Source organism: Taudactylus pleione, unplaced genomic scaffold, assembly GCF_031769625.1.
Source record: "Taudactylus pleione unplaced genomic scaffold, aTauple2 ptg000760l, whole genome shotgun sequence".
Classification (NCBI taxonomy): domain Eukaryota; kingdom Metazoa; phylum Chordata; class Amphibia; order Anura; family Myobatrachidae; genus Taudactylus; species Taudactylus pleione.
This window is the reverse complement of record NW_028285162.1, coordinates 5,855,877-5,871,536: the sequence shown is the minus strand read 5'-3', so window position 1 is coordinate 5,871,536 and position 15,660 is coordinate 5,855,877.

Genomic DNA, 15,660 nt, shown 5'->3' with positions numbered 1-15,660 from the left:
ATTGGTTCCTAAACCAACTATGACATTAATTTAAAATGTCAGGCAGCAATTCCCCAACCAACACATAATGGAAAGGAAAAAGGTGCAAGATGGAATAATCCTTGGGCCCTCCCATCAACCCTTATGTTGTATACAAAACAGGATATTCACAGTTTAACAAACCAATCATTTCAGCGACAAGGACTGCCAATTGTGGCTGAAATTATTTTTTTGTTTGGACCCCCATAAAACAAGTCGCCAATGTGCATTGGACATGGAAATGAAAAGGATCCCATACACAAACTGGCTTTACATTACAAGTTGTCATCGTCCTTGTCATCCCCATCAGTGTGTACATCCTCTTATTCACACAATATTAATTAGTCCCTGCTGGATTCCACCATAGGCGCCTCTGTAATGTTTTGATGTAATTGTTGGTAGAGGTCTTCCTCATGGAATTTGTAATTCATTTTAATGAACATCATCTCTTCCACTTTTTTAGGAAGTAACCTCCTACGCTGATCACTGACAAAGTTGCCAGCTGCACTGAAAACTCTTTTGGAGTACACACTGAATGGGCAACTTAAGTAATGCAAAGCCAGTTTGTATATGGGACTCCAAATTGCCACTTTTTCCTACCAGTACTGAAAGGGACTGTCTGATGTGCCTATTAGGATTTATTTCTGAAAATAGTCCTCCACCACTCTGTGAATGTAGACCATATCACACATAGTCACAGTAGAAGAGATGTCACTAGTAGGCAGTTCTCTCAGGCCCGACCAGATGATATTTTTTGGTGAACGATCTGCACGACCAGCCAAAATATAGTGATCTGATTTCAAGAGATTGATGACCCTTGGATCCTGGCGAAGCGATTGAAGGGTTTGATCTACAATTTCAACATACTTAGTGGAATCCCTTCATTTCAGCTCCTCCTTTAGTTTCTCCAGCTGCTTTTGCAAAAGTCTGATGAGCGGGATGACTTGACTCATGCTGGCAGTGTCTGAACTAACTTCACATGTGGAAAGTTCAAAGGATTTGAGAACCTTGCACAACACGGAAGAAATTATCCACTGTGCTTGAGTAAGGTGCATTCTCCCTCCACGGCCTATGTTATAGGCCATTGTATAGCCCTGGATGGCCTTTTTATGTTCCTCCATCTGCTGAAGCATATAGAGGGTAGAATTCCACCGAGTTACTACCTCTTGCTTCAGCTGATGGCAGGGCAAATTTAACAGTACCTGCTGGTCATGGAAATCTTCGACAAGTGGTTGCCGAATGTCTAAAATGTCTGGATATTTTGCGGGCGACCGAGAGCATCACTTGCATGCCCCTGTAATTTTTTTAATAATGTTGCACCTCCAAATTAATTGTGTGAGCAAAACATGGGACGTGTTGGATTTCATCCACATGTAATGCTTTCACAATATTGGTGGCATTTTCCGAAATCACAAATCCCGAGGAGAGTCCAAGTGGGGTTAAGCCATTTAGCAATGATTTCCCTGAGTTTTTCTAAGAGGTTCTCAGCAGTATGCCTCTTGGTGAAAACAGTTATACAAAGAGTAGCCTGCCTCTGTATCAGCTGTCTTTTGGTAGATGTTGCTGCTGCTGTTGCTGTTGTAGGCAATACACCTATCCAGTGGGCTGTCACAGTCATGAAATCCTTAGTTTGCCCTGTCCCACTTGTCCACATATCAGTTGTCAAATGGACAGTGGGTACAACAGCATTTCTGAGAACATTAATAAGGTTTGGAATTGCTGTTCTAGTGAAGTGGAATCTAGAAGGGCTCTGGTAGCGAGGACACAGGACCTCAATTAACTGTTGAAAACCCTCTGTGGTAATGGCGAATACTGGATACACATCTAATACCAGCATAACTGTTATGGTGTCAGTATTCCGCTGTGCAACTGGATGATTGCTGTCATACTTGTTTGCCCTTGCAAACAATTGTTTGACAGTTAATTGTTTTTTGGAGGATAAACTACAAATATTCTTCCTCCTGGCCCCCTTCTGGGATGAAGATGCACACACAGCAAAAGCAGCAGCAACAGGCATAGTCATCAAAGATCCTACTAAGGAATCATGGATAGGAGAGGAGCTAATCATGCTTCGAATAACAACATTGGATGCAGCAGGACTTCTCCCGATGACGAATGAGGATGTTGATGATGCAGGTGTTGGTGGTGGAGATCGAAGGCACTTGGATTCCACAGAGAGGGAGCAGGTAGGTGTCACTGGATTTGTTACATTTTGAGTTTTGGATCTTGGTGATATACACTTTGATATTTGATGAATTTGCTCCAAGTGACATAACAAGGAGGAGGTTCCTAGGTGGTTTAGGTTCCTCCCTCTACTCACTCTTGCTTTGCAATGGTTACATATGGCTTGACAACTGTTGTCCGGATTTGGATGGAAATAATTCCACACGTAAGAAGTGGATTTTTTTGTTTTTTGCCCCGGCATGACAACAATGGGCTTTGGCTTTTTCAATCCATGGGCAACAGCTGTTGCCTTACTTACACAAAGGACATCCTCAGCATCAACATCCTCATCACCAACATCTTCATCATCAACATCCTCATCATCAGTGCATTAAACTAACAAAATATCCTCCTCCTCCATGTGCAATTCCACAGAAGCATCCTCACTAACTACATCTGCAAGATGTTGACTGCCCTTACCCACATTTACAGAAGGCACACAAATGTTGGAACTTGGAGGATCCTCCAGTACACTAGTATTTAGGTATGGCTCACACATGGCAATGGCAGAGACACTTGCACTCTCCTCGGGGATTTGTGTTTTCTATTTCTCAGGGAACACAACTGGTTTTTCCGGAGCTGTTTTACTCTTCTTAACAACTTTAATTTTTTTAAAGGTACCACCAAAACTACTACTACAAGCAGAGGGCTATCAGAACCAGCAGTCAACGTAAAGGCCAATGCCTTATCCTTCCCTTGCCACTTCGTTAGTGAGTGGCATATTGCCAATTTTTGTTTATCTAAAGGCAAATTGCCACTCAATTTTTTTTCTTCACTACAGTAAAAGTAGCTTTACCATATCCTTGGCGTGAATTGAGCTCTGCGGCATGAGCCTTCATAGAGGAAAAGGAAGTTGACGGCCTTGCATTATCATAATGACTGCTGGTGGCAGCTACAACATGTGGTTCTTGGACTTGCTCTCCTGTCATGTGACAGCCCTCCCTATATTATGCGCTCTTGAAGCAGTGTCAAAAGAATCAATACTGTAGCCAAGGTGCGGTTACAAAATTCACACATGTGTAGTCGTGCGCACATCGAATAAAAATATACAGAAAACACTAATTGTTTTGTTTTTTTTGGGGTCCACAAGTTGGGCCCAGAGCACAGATTGATGACAAGTTGTGTTTTGCAGTACTAGGTTGCAAATTGCAAATTGTGTTGATGGCTGTTTCTTGTTCTTGTGCAGCTAGCACAAGAACAGCACGCACACAGAAAAATAAATTAGACAAAAAAAAACTACTTGTTTTATTTTTTTTTCGGGTCCAGAACTTGGGCCCAGAGCACAGATTGATGATGACTGGAGTTGAGCAGCACTAGGTTGTACTTGCGTTGCTGGCTGTTTCTTGTTCTTTTGCGGCTAAGAATAACATGCACACACAGAATAAAATGAAATAAAAAAGACACTATTTGTTTTATTTTTTTCCTGGCTCCAGAGCTTGGGCCCAGAGCACAGATTGATGATGACTGGAGTTGGGCAGCACTAGTTTGCATTGCTGTATCTTGTGCAGCTAAGGCTAACATGCACACACACACAGAAAAAAAATAGACAAAATACACAATTTTTGGGGGGGGTCCAGAACTTTGGCCCAGAGAACAGATTGATGACGACTGGAGTCAGGAAGCACTACGTTACAACTTGCATTGCTGACTGTATCTTGTTCTTGTGCGGCTAAGCCTAACACACACACACATAGAAAAAAATGAAACAAAAAAAGAAACTATTTTTTTTTTTTTCAGGTCCAGAACTTGGGCCCAGAGCACAGATTGATGATGACTGGAGTCGGGCAGTGCTAGGTTGCTTTGCTGTATCTTGTGCGGTAAAGCCTAACACGCACACAAACAGAGAAAAAAATAGATTAAAGACACTATTTTTGGTGAGGGAGGTTCAGGTCCAGTACTTGGGCCCAGAGCACAGATTGATGACGACTAGAGTCAGGGAGCACTAGGTTGCTACTTGCATTGCTGCTGTATCTTGTTCTTGTGCAGCTAAGCCCAACATAAACACATACATAGAAAAAAATTAGAAAAAAAATACTCTATTTGTTTTATTTCTTTTTTGGGTGCAGAACTTTGGACCAGAGGACATATTGATGATGACTGGAGTTGGGCAGCACTATGTTGCTACTTGAAATGCTGCTGTATCTTGTTCTTGTGCAGCTAAGCCTAACACAAACAAGTACATAGAAAAAAATTAGACAAAAAATACTCTATTAGTTTTTTTTTCTTTTTCGGGTCCAGAACTTGGGCCCAAAGCACAGATTGATCATGACTAGAATCGGGCAGCACTAGATTGTGTTGCTGTATATTGTGCGGCTAAGCCTAACATTCACGCACACAGAGAAAAAAAAATAGAAAAGACACAATTTCTTTTTTCGAGTCCAAACTTGGGCCCAGAGCACAGATTGATGACAACTGGAATTGGGCAGCACCAGGTTGCAACTTGTGATGCTGGCTGTATCTTTTTTTTGTGTGGCTAAGCCTAAAACACACACACACACACACACACAGAAAAAAAGAGACAAAAGAAAACTATTTGTTTTATTTTTTTTCAGGTCCAGAACTTGGGCCAAGAGCACAGAATGATGATGACTTGAGTCTGGCAGCACTAGGTTGCATTGCTGTGTCTTGTGCGGCTGAGCCTAACAAGCACCCACACACAGAAAATAAAATAGACAAAAGACACTATTTGTTTGGGGGTCCAGGACTTGGACCCAGAGCACAGATGGATGATGACTGGAGTCGGGCAGCATTAGGTTGCAAATTGTATTCCTGGCTGTAACTTGTTCTTGTGCAGTTAAAACTAACACACACACACAGAAAAATAATAGACAAAATACACTTATTTTGGGAGGGTCCAGAACTTGCGCACAGAGAACAGATTGATGGCAACTGGAGTCAGGCAGCACTAGGATGCTTTACTGTATCTTGTTTGGTTAAGCCTAACATGCACACACACACAAGATACTGTAAAGATACAAGATACACTGAAAAAAAATGGACAAAAAAATACTATATTTGTTTTATTTTTTTTTCAGGTGCAGAACTTGGGTCCAGAGCACAGACTGATGACAACTGGAGTTGGGAAGCACTAGGTTGCAACTTGCGATGCTGGCTGTATCTTGTTCTTATGCAACTAAGCCTAACAGGCACACACACACACAGAAAAAAAAAATGACAAAAAAATACACTATTTGTTTTATTTTTGGGGGGGTCCAGAACTTTGGCCCAGAGCACAGATTGATGATGAATGGAGTTGGGCAGCACAAGGTTGCATTGCTGTATCTTGTGCAGCTAAGGCTAGCATGCACACACACAGAGAAAAAAAATAGACATATACACAATTTTAAAAAATTTTCGGGTCCAGAACTTGGGCCCAGAGCACTGATTGATGAATACTGGAGTTGGGCAGCAATAGGTTGCAACTTGTGTTGCTGTCTATATCTTGTTCTTGTGTGGCTAAGCCTAACACACCTACACACAGAGAAAAAAAGAGACAACAAAAACTATTTGTTTTATTTTTTTTCAGGTCCAGAACTTGGGCCCAGAGCACAGAATGATGATTACTGGAGTCAGGCAGCACTAGGTTGTGTTGCTGTATCTTGAGCTGCTAAGGCTAACACGCACCCACACAGAAAAAAAAATAGACAAAAGACAATTTTTGGGGGGTCCAGAACTTGCGCCCAGAGCACAGAATGATGATTACTGGAGTCAGGCAGCACTAGGTTGCTTTGCTGTATCTTGTGCGGTTAAGCCTAACACGCACACAGAGAAAAAAATAGATTAAAGACACTATTTTTGGTGGGGGGGGGTCAGGTCCAGCACTTGGGCCCAGAGCACAGATTGATGATGACTGGAGTCGGGGAGCACTAGGTTGCTACTTGCATTGCTGTGTATCTTGTTCTTGTGCAGCTAAGCCCAACACAAACATATACATAGAAAAAAATTAGACAAAAAATACTCTATTTGTTTTATTTCTTTTTCGGGTGCAGAACTTGGGACCAGAGCACATATTGATGATGACTGGAGTTGGGCAGCACTATGTTGCTACTTGCACTGCTGCTGTATCTTGTTCTTGTGCAGCTAAACCTAACACAAACACATACATAGAAAAAAATTGTCAAAAAATACTCTATTTGTTTTTATTTCTTTTTTGGGTCCAGAACTTGGGCCCAGAGCACAGATTGATCATGACTGGAATCGGGCAGCACTAGGTTGTGTTGCTGTATATTGTGCGGCTAAGCCTAACATAAAATAATAGACAAAAGAAACTATTATTTGGAGGGGTTTCAGTCCAGAACTTGGGCCCAGAGCACATATTGATGATGACTGGAGTCTGGCAGCACTTGTTTGCAATTTGCGTTGCTGGCTGTATCTTTTGCGGCTAAGCCTAACACGCACAAACATACAGAAATAAATGAAACAAAAAACTAAACTATTTGTTTTATTTTTTTTCAGGTCCAGAACTTGTGTACAGAGTACAGATTGATGATGACTGGAGTCGGGCAGCATTAGGTTGCAACTTGTGTTGCTGAATATTTCTTGTGCGGCTAAGCCTACCACGCTCACACACACAGGAAAAAACTAAACAAAAAGAGACACTATTTTTTTGGGGGGTCCAGAACTTGGGCCCAAAGCACAGATTGATGACGACTGGGGTCGGGCAGCACTAGGTTGCAATTTGCGATGCTGCTATATCTTGTCCGGTTAAGCCTAACACGCACACACATAGTTAATTAATAGACAAAAGACACTGTTTTTGGGGGGTAGGTTTCAGATCCAGAACCTGGGCCAAGAGCACAGATTGATGATGACTTGAGTCAGGCAGCACTAGGTTGCAACCTGCGTTGTTGCTTTATCTTGTGCGGCTAAGCATAACACGCACACACAGAAAAAAAATTCACAAAAAAAGACACTATGTGTTTTATTTTATTTTGGGTCCAAAACTTGGGCCCAGACACATATTGATGACAACTGGAGTCAGGCAGCACTCGGTTGCATTGCTGTATATTGTGCGCCTAAACCTAACACACACACACATTCAGAAAAATCTAAACAAAAAGAGACTATTTTTGGGGGGGTCCAGAACTTGGGCCCAAAGCACAGATTGATGATGACTGGAGTTGGGCAGCACTAGGTTGTAATTTGTGTTGCTGCTGTATCTTGTGTGGCTAAGCCTAACATGCACACACATAGATAATTAATAGACAAAAGTCACAATTTTTTGGGGGGGGAGGGGTCGGGTCCAAAACTTGGGCCAAGAGCACAGACTGATGATGACTGGAGTCGGTCAGCACTAAGTTGCAACTTGCGTTGCTGCTTTATCTTGTGCGGCTAAGCCTAACACAGATTGATGGCAACTGGAGTCAGGCAGCACTAGGTTGCTTTACTGTATCTTGTGTGGTTAAGCCTAATACGCACACACACACACACACAGCTGCTCTTATCTATCCTACACCGTTTTACACTTCACCTTTCCTTATTGGAGTGATGCCCTGGGGTGGATCAGCTGGGCTGGTTTGGGGGTGTCCTGCGCTCTGGATTTCAACCCCAGTGTGTTAGGGACCTACCCTCAGAGGTTATCTGAGCACGTTGGCTAGGCCCATAACCATGGCCATGATTATGCTAAAACCTCCTTTATTATTTGCAAAATTCTATTGCAAAGTGTATTATTATATATAATGGGTAGTGTTGGAGTTGCGCATCTGTAAATCTTTTTTATTAAGGGTGTGCAGTCTAGGGCTCCCTTTCCATGTATCTTGTGTGGCTAAGCCTAACGCACTCACACACAGAAAAAAAATTAGACAAAAAAAGACACTATTTGTTTTATTTTTTTTCAGTCCAGAACTTGGCTCCAGAGAAAATATTGATGACAACTGGATTCGGGCAGCAATATGATGTGTTGCTGTATTTTGTGTGGCTAAGCCTAACATGCACACCCACACACACAGAAAAAAATAGACAAAGGACACAATTTTTTTTTTTGAGGGGGGGGGTCCAGAACTTGGGCCCATAGCACAGAATAATGATGACTGGAGTCGGGCAGCACGAGGTTGCAACTTGCATTGCTGGCTGTATCTTGTTCTTGTGCAGCTAAGCCTAACACGCACACACATACAGAAAAAAATTAAACAAAAAAAATACACTATTTGTTTTATTTGTTCTTGGTTCCAAAACTTGGGCCCAGAGCACATATTGATGACGACTTGAGTCGGGCAGCACTAGGTTGCATTTCTGTATCTTGTGAAGCTAAGCCTAACACACACACACACACAGAAAATAGATAAAAGACACTATTTTTTGGGGGGGGGGTTTCGGGTCCAGAACTTGGGCCCAGAGCACAGATTGTTGACAAATGGAGTCGGGCAGCAGTAGGTTGCAACTTGCGATGCTGCTGTATCTTGTGTGGCTAAGCCTAACATGCACACACAGAAAAAAAATTAGACAAACAAAAACTCTATTTGATTTATTTTTTGGGGGGGTCCAGAACTTGGGCCCAGAGCACAGATTGATGACAACTGGAGTTGGGCAGCACTATGTTGCTTTGCTGTATCTTGTGCAGCTAAACCTAACACGCACACACACAGAAAAATAAATAGACAATATACACTATTTTTTTTTCAGGTCCAGGAATTGGGCCCAGAGCACAGATTGATGACCACTGGAGTGGGGCAGCACTAGGTTGCAAATTGTGTTGCTGGCTGTATCTTGTTCTTGTGCGGCTAATTCTAACACGCACTCACACAGAAAAAAATAGACAAATAAAGAAATTGTTTGTTTTATTTTTTTTTCAGGTCCAGAGCTTGGGCCTAGAGCACAGATTGATGATGACTGGAATTGGGCAGCACTAAGTTGCGTTGCTGTATCTTGTGCAACTAAACATAACAATCACACACACAGAAAAAAAATAGACAAAAGACACTATTTTTGGGGGGGTCCAGAACTTGGGCCTAGAGCACAGACTGATGATGACTTTAGTCGGGCAGTACTAGGTTGCAACTTGCGTTGCTGCTGTATCTTGTGTGGCTAAACCTAACATGCACAAACACAAAGAATTTTAATTGACAATAGACACTATTTTATTGGGGGGGTTTCGGGTCCAGAACTTGGGCCCAGAGCACAGCTTGATGGTGACAGGAGTCAGGGAGCAGTAGATTGCAACTTACGTTGCTGCTGTATCTTGTGCAGCTAAGACTAACATGCACACACAGAAAAAAATAAAACAAAAAAAACACTATTTGTTTTTTTTTTGGGGGGTACAGAACGTTGGCCCAGGGCACAGATTGATGATGACTGGAGTTGGGTAGCGCTAGGTTGCGTTGCTGTATCTTGTGTGGCTAACACTAACACGCACACAAAGACAGAAAAAAAAATAGACAAAAGCCACTATTTCTTGTGGGGTTTTTTTTGGGCCCAGAGCACAGATTATTGACGACTGGAGTCGGGCAGCAATAGTTTGCAACTTGCATTGCTGGCTGTATCTTGTGTGGCTAAGCCTAGCACACACTCACACACACAGAATAAAATTAGACAAAAAAAAATACTATTTATTTTATATTTTGGGAGTCCAGAACTTGGGCCCAGAGCACAAACTGATGATGACTTGAGTCGGGTAGCACAAGGTTGCATTGCTATATCTTGTGCGGCTAAGTTTAACACACACAGAAAAAAATAGACAAAATACACTTTGTTTTTTTGGGGGGAGTTCAAAACTTGGGCCCAGAGCACAGATTGATGATGACTGGTGTCGGGCAGCACTAAGTTGCAACTTGCATTGCTGGCTGTATCTTGTGTGGCTAAACCTAACACGCACACACACAGAAAATAAATAGACAAAAGAAACTATTTGGGGGGGGGTTTGGGTCCAGAACTTGGGCCTAGAGTGCAGATTGATGACGACTGGAGTCAGTCAGCACTAGGTTGCAACTTAAGTCCCTGCTGTTTTTTGTGCGGCTAAGCCTAACACGCACACACACAGAAAAAAAATTAGACAAAAAAAGACACTATTTGTTTTATTTTTTTAAGGTCCAGAACTTGGGTCTAGAGCACAGATTGATAACATATGGAGTCAGGCAGCACTAGGATGTATTGCTGTATCTTGTGCGGCTAAGCCTAACACGCACACACACAAAAGAAAAATAGACAAAAGAAACTGTTTTTGGGAGGGGAGTTTCAGGTCCAGAAATTTGGCCCAGAGCACAGATTGACGATGGTCGGGCAGTAATATGTAGCAACTTGTGTTGCTGCTGTATCTTGTGCGGCTAAGCCTAACACGCAGACACACACAGAAAAACAGACAAAAGACACAATTTTTTTTTGTTTTGTTTTTTCGGCTCCAGAACTTGGGCCCAGAGCACAGATTAATGATGACTGTAGTTGGGAAGCACTGGGTTGCATCTTGCAATGCTGGCTGTATCTTGTTATTTTGCAGCTAAGCCTGACACGCACACACACACACACAAAAAATTGAAAAAAAAATACACTATTTGTTATATTTTTTTTCGGGTCCAGAACTTTGGCCCAGAGCACAGAATGATGACAAATGGAGTCGCGCAGCACTAGATTGCAACTTGCATTGCTGGCTGTATCTTGTTCTTGTGCTGCTAAGCCTAATGCGAACATTCACATAAAAAACAAAAATAGACAAAAGACAGTTTTTCTTTTGTTTTTGTTTTTTTTTGTGTACAGAACTTGGGCCCAGAGAACATATTAATGACAACTGGAGTCTGGCAGCACCAGGTTGCAACTTGCACTGCTGGCTGTATCTTGTGCGGCTTAGCCTAACATGCACACACAAAGAAAAAAAATTAGACAATAGACAGTATTTGTTTTAATTGGGGGGGTCCAAAACTTGGGCCCAGAGCACAGATTAATGTAAACTGAAGTCGGGCAGCACAAAGTTGCAACTTGCATTGCTACTGTATCTTGTGCGTCTTAGCCTAACACGCACACACACACAGAAAATAAATAGACAAAATACACTATTTGGGGGGGAGGGGTTCAGGTCCAGAACTTAGGCCCAGTGCATAGATTGATTATGACTGGAGTCGGGTAGCACTAGGCTGCAACTTGCATTGCTGCTGTATCTTGTTCGGCTAAGCCTAATATGCACACATACAGAAAATGAATAGGGGGGGTTCGGGTCCAGAACTTAGGTCCAGAGCACAGATTGATGATAACTGGAGTTGGGCAGCACTAGGTTGCAACTTGCATTGCTGCTGTATCTTGTGCGGCTAAGCCTAACACATAGACACACAATAAATAGACAAAAGACACTGGGCCTCATTCAGACCCGGTCACAAGCACTGAGAGCTCGCAACAGGGTCGATGTTTGCCCACTGGGCATGGGCATGTCAAAGCCAGCTCCAACGTGATCCGGCTAGTGACTGTTGCTCCGTTGCTCCGTGTCTCGCACTAAAGGGGGTGAGCTGTCGATGTTGATTGACAGCTTGCCCCATTTGGAAGGTGGTCCGGGGGGGTGGCCGGCCAAACGAAGGCATTTCCGATGGAACACTTGCCATTTGGGGGCGGCCTAACTGACATCACCAGTGATGTCAGTGGGGAGCTTCCTGCTCGATCAGAGCAGGAAGCTCCTTAGGGCTTGAGAGTGCCGAGACCCAACCTGAGGGTCTCGTCACAAGCCCCGATGGTCGCGATGGTCCTGACCTTTACGACCATCACCCTGGTCAGTCGCTAAGCTGTGGGTGGTAACCCACATCTTAGCTAGCAACCAGGAGGCTGCACTTCAAGATGCAAGCGGCCGCCCTCATTCAGAGCGACACGCGTGCATCTAACGACCGGGTATGAATGAGACCAACTATTTTTGGAGGGCATTTTTCTGGTTCAGAAATTGGGCCCAGAGCACAGATTGATAACAACTGGAGTTGGGCAGCACTAGGTTGCAACTTGCGTTGCTGGCTGTATCTTGTTCTCATGCGGCTAAGGCTAACACACACACACAGAAAAAAAAACTAGACAAAAGAAACACTATTTTTTTTTTTTCGGATCTGGAACTTGGGCCCAGAGCACAGATTGATGATGACTGGAGTCGGGCAGCACTAGCTTGCAGTGCTGTATCTTGTGTGGCTAAGCCTAACACACGCATACACAGAAAATAAATAGACAAAATATATATTTTTTTGGGGGGTCCAGAAAGTGAGCCCAAAGCAAAGATTGATGACGACTGAAGTCGGGAAGCACTAGGATGCAATTTGCATTGCTGACTGTATCTTGTGTGGCTAAGCCTAACACACACACACATGCAGAAAACAATTAAACAAAAAAATACACTATTTGTTTTCGTTTACTTTATTCTGGTTCAGAAATTGGGCCCAGAGCACATATTGATGATGACTGGAGTTGGGCAGCACTAGGTTGCATCTTATGTTGCTGCTGTATCTTGTGTGGCTAAGCCTAACACACACACACACAGAAAAAAATTAGACAAAAAAATACACAATTTGTTTTATTTTTTTTTGGGTCCATAACTTGGGCCCAGAGCACAGATTAATGATGACTGGAGTCGGGCAGCACTAGGTTGCATCTTATGTTGCTGCTGTATCTTGTGTGGCTAAGCCTAACACACACACACATGCAGAAAAAAATGAAACAAAAAAATACACTATTTGTTTTTGTTTACTTGGGTCCAAAACTTGGGCCCAGAGCACAGATTGATGACGACTGGAGTCGGGCAGCACTAGGTTGCAACTTGTGTTGCTGCTGTATCTTGTGCAGCTAAGCCTTTCACGCACAAAAACACAGCAAATAAATAGACAAAAGACACTATTTTTGGGGGGTTTCGGGTCCAGAACTTGGGCCCAGAGCACAGATTCATGATGACTGTAGACGGGCAACACTAGTTTGCTTTGCTGTATATTGTGCAGCTAAGCCTAACATGCACACACACACACACACACACAGAAAAAAAATAGACAAAAGACTCTATTTTTTTTTAAATTATTTTCAGATCCAGAACTTAGGTAGGGAGGGGGTCATTCAGGCCCACTTGCGAGCGCAGGACTCTTGCAAGCAGGTCGATGTTGCCCCACTGCGCATGCGCACGATGCAGGGAGCTCCGTCGTGTGCATGCACGAGACCCGGATAGCGACGGGTTCTCTGTCGCTCCGGGTCTCGCACCAAAGGGGGAGTGCTGTCGATGTTGATTGACAGCACGCCCCCTTTGGTGGGCGTGCTGGGGGCGTGTCTTCCAGACGGAGGCGTTCCCATGGGAACGCCTACCGTCTCAAGCCGGCCCCACTGACATCAGTAATGATGTCAGTGGGAGTGATTTTGGCTCTGATAGAGCCAAAATCACTCCTGGGCTTGCGTCAGCGAGACCCTACCCCAGGGTCTCGTCACAAGCCCGATAGTCGCGATGGTCTTGATCATCGCAACCATCTTTTTGGCCGCTCGAATATGCTGTGGGTTGGCACCCACAGCTATGTGAGCGGCCAGGAGGCCGCTCCATTTTCAGGGAGGAGGGCACTGATTCAGAGCGAGCGCTCTGGTCAGAGCGTTCAGCTCTGAATCAGGCCCAGAGCACAGATTGATGATGACTGGAGTTGGGCAGCACTACGTTGCAACTTGCGTTGCTGCTGTATCTTGTGCGGCTAAGCCTAACAAACAAACACACACAGAAAATAAGTAGACAAAAGACGCTATTTTTGGGGGGGCTTTTTCTGGTCCAGAACTTGGGCCCAGAGTGCAGATTGATGACGACTGGAGTCGGGCAACACTAGGTTGCAACTTTTGTTGCTTCTGTATCTTTTGCAGCTAAGCCTTTCACGCACAAAAACACAGCAAATAAATAGACAAAAGACACTATTTTTGGGGGGGTTTCGGGTCCAGAACTTTGGCTCAGAGCACAGATTGATGACGACTGTAGACGGGCAGAATTAGGTTGCGTTGCTGTATATTGTGCGGCTAAGCCGAATATGCACACACAGAAATAGATTAGACAAAGGACACTATTTTTGTTTTTTTGTTTTTTAGATCCAGAAAGGTACAGAGCACAGATTGATGATGACTGGAGTCGGGCAGCACTAAGTTGCAAATTGCGTTGCTGCTGTATCTTGTGCGGCTAAGCCTAACAAACAGACACACACAGAAAATAAATAGACTAAAGACACTATTTTTTGCGGGGCTTTTTCTAGTCTAGAACTTGGGCCCAGAGCATATATTGATGATGACTAGAGTCGGGCAGCACTAGGTTTCCACTTATGTTGCTGCTGCATCTTGTGTGGCTAAGCCTAACGCACACACACAGACAAAAAAAATAGACAAAAAAAGATACTACTTGTTTCATTTTTTTTTCGGGTCCAGAACTTGGTTCCAGAGCACAGATTGATGGTGACTGTAGTTGGGCAGTACTAGGTTGCTACTTGCATTGCTGGCTGTATCTTGTTCTTTTGCAGCTAAGCCTAACACAAACACACACAGAAAAAAATTAGACAAAAAAAGACACTATGTTTTATTTTTTTTTCTGGTCCAGAATGCGGTCCCAGAGCACAGATTAATGACGAATGGAGTCGGGCAGTACTTGGTTGCAACTTGTGTTGCTGCAGTATCTTGTTTGGCTAAGCCTAATACGCACACACACATAAAATAAATAGACAAATGACACTATTTTTTGTGGGGGTTCGGGTCCAGAACTTGGGCCAAGAGCACAGATTGATGATGACTGGAGTTGGGCAGCACTAGATTACAATTTACGTTGCTGCTGTATCTTGTTCAGCTAAAACTAACAAGCACACACACACACAGAAAAAAATTAAACATAAAAAGACACTACTTGTTTTATTTTTTTGGGGGGTCAAGAACTTGGACCCAGAGCATAGGATGATTATGACTGGAGTCGGGCAGCACTAGGTTGCAACTTGCATTGCTGGCTGTATCTTGTGTGGCTAAGCCTAGCACACACTCACACTATTTGTTTTTTGATTTTTTGGGTCCAGAATTTGGGCGCAAAGCAGAGATTGAAGACTGCTGCTGTATCTTGTGCGGCTAAGCCTAACATTGCACACACACACAGAAAATAAATAGACAAAAATAACTATTTTTTTGTTTTTTTTAGGGGGGGTCCAGAACTTTGGCCCATAGCACAGATGGACGATGACTGGAGTTGAGCAGCACTAGGTTGCAACTTGAGTTGCTGCTGTATCTTTTGTGGCTAAGCCTTTCACGCTCAGAAACAGCAAATAAATAGACAAAATACACTATTTTTGGGAGGGGTTCGAGTCCAGAACTTGGGCCAAGAGCACAGATTGATAATGACTGGAGTTGGGCACACTAGTTTACAACTTAAGTATGCTGTATCTTGTTTGGCCAAACCAAACATGCACACACACATAGAAAAAAAATTAAACATAAAAAGACACTACTTGTTTTATTTTTTGGGGGGTCAAGAACTTGGGCCCAGAGCAT